Below are 2,008 nucleotides of genomic sequence, written 5' to 3'. Positions count from 1 at the left end.
AAAAAAAAAAAAAAAAAAAATTGCTAGCTGGAAGCTAAAGTAGCAAAAGGCTAGCTGAAAGCGCAAAAACAGTACGCTCCAAGCTAAAAGGAGCAACGTGCTAGTGAAAAGTAGCAAAATGTTAGCTTGAAGCTAAAACTAGCAAAAGGCTAAGTAAAGGTAGCCAAATGCTATCCCAATACTAAATGCAGCAGAATGTAAGCTAAAAGATGCAAAAAAAGTAAAAGTAGCTCAAAAGTAAAAGTTAAGAGCTAACTAAAAGCTAAAATAGGAAAAAGCTGGCTGTAAGGTAAACGTGTCAGAAGGAAAGCTAAAAGTAGCTAAAGACTAGCTAAAAGTGGGAAAACAGTAGCTCCAAGCCAAAAGGAGCAAAGCGCTAGCAAAAAGTAGCAAAATGTTAGCTTGAAGCTAAAAGGAGCAAAAATGTTAGCTAAAAGTACCCAAAGGCTAGGTAAAGGTAGCAAAAGGTTAGCTAAAAGTAGCACAATGCTATCTAACAGCTAAATGTAGCAGAATTTAAGCTAAAAGATGCAGAACAGTAGCTCAAAGGTAAAAGTAGCAAACAGCTAACTAACATCTAACAATAGCAAAAGGTTGGCTAAAAGCTAAAACAGCAAAAAGCTAGCTGTAAGGTAAATGTATCAGAAAGGATGCTAAAAGTAGCAAAATGGTTGCTAAAAGCTAAGAGTAGCAGAACAGTAGCTAAAAGCTAAATGTAGCATAAGAAGAAACAAATCAAACAAGTCCCCTGAAGCAGATGTTTAAAGTGAACAATGTTTTAGAAGAACTTAATGTGTTTCTATAAGGGAAATATTTGTAAAGAAATGTTTTGAGAGCTATGAAAGTTACAAAAAGCAAGTCCCAGCAGCCATCTCCTGAACCAGCCGAACGTTTATATGTACAGTGTGACAGGCTGAAAAAGAACAAAGCATCCAGAAGTAGTTAGATTGCAAAAAAATATATATATATTAATAATAAGAAGAAAACAAATATTTGGGTTTTCTGTACAAAAACAAACCAAAAATGTCAGATGGTGTGTTTAACATTTGACGGTTTTAGCCATAAATACAACACATTTCAGTTCAGCATTTACATTTATTGACGGAGTGGTGGAATATGAAACCTTATGTTTGCATTTCCTATTATTGCTGCTGCAAGTGGGGACAGGGCTACTATGATCAACAACTACCAACTTTTAGACCCCAGAAGATTCAGGTTGGCTGCCACGGCCACAAAAATAAAATAAAAACAAAGGATCCGCCTCGGTCAGTGTTACAAACATTTGATGTGGTAGTAGCTGAGTGATCCACAGCTCGTACTCTGAGCGTGACATCTATCATGAGGTTGGGTCATTTCTCAACGTTAGCTGCTCTTAGTCTAAAACTCCTGGCAGGAAAAGGAGGCGGATGATCTGCATTCCTTTAAGAAATGCTAGGCCTTTAATTTTCAATGGGCTTTTCCTCTAGTCTGAAAACCGCTCCCTTTTGAAGGCATGTTTGCGTGGATCTGGACGGACTTTTAATAGTTTTATCGCATGTAAGCAGAGTGTTACGGCGTCGTTACTCAGTCTGATCCCAACCGAGGGCAGAAATGTAAATTGGACCTAAAAAAAAAGGGACGTTTCTGTTGCTGGGAACCTCAGCCGCTTTAAAGGAGAGCAGTTTGTGTTTCCATATGAGGGGGGGAGGGAAGGGCTGCAGGAAGGGCCCTTTCCAAATTCTTTCAGCTGCGGCCTGAGCCTACATGGCTGGCTGAGCACCGGGGCCGCTGCCCCTGGGCCGTGCAGCCGAGGCGCAGTTTGGGTCGTCCTTATCGCACAGGCTCCCGTTGTCTCAGCGGTGTCATGTTGCCTCGACAAGCTGCTGCGGGGGCCTTGCTGCCTGTTCCTGTCTGCAGCGCGCACTGGGAACCCGGGAGGCTGAAAAACAGTGGAAAACGAGAGAGAGAGAGGCTCAGGACCCTGGGTATGCTGCCCAAAAATAGAAGTAAATGGTGGTGAGGGGGTGGG

General features: G+C 41.8%; 1 long non-coding RNA gene across 1 annotated transcript in view; it reads right to left on the bottom strand.

Annotated features, from left to right (window-relative positions):
- Window positions 1-1,081: 1,081 nt before the first annotated feature.
- Window positions 1,082-2,008, bottom strand: part of LOC112450422 — a 1,695-nt gene continuing 768 nt past the window's right edge. The window contains exon 2 of the long non-coding RNA XR_003039053.2: window positions 1,082-1,918. This is a non-coding gene — a long non-coding RNA (uncharacterized LOC112450422). The remainder of the gene's footprint in view (window positions 1,919-2,008) is intronic.

This window comes from Kryptolebias marmoratus, linkage group LG1 (assembly GCF_001649575.2).
Source record: "Kryptolebias marmoratus isolate JLee-2015 linkage group LG1, ASM164957v2, whole genome shotgun sequence".
In the NCBI taxonomy this organism is placed as follows: domain Eukaryota; kingdom Metazoa; phylum Chordata; class Actinopteri; order Cyprinodontiformes; family Rivulidae; genus Kryptolebias; species Kryptolebias marmoratus.
This window is presented reverse-complemented; position numbering and strand designations above follow the sequence as displayed.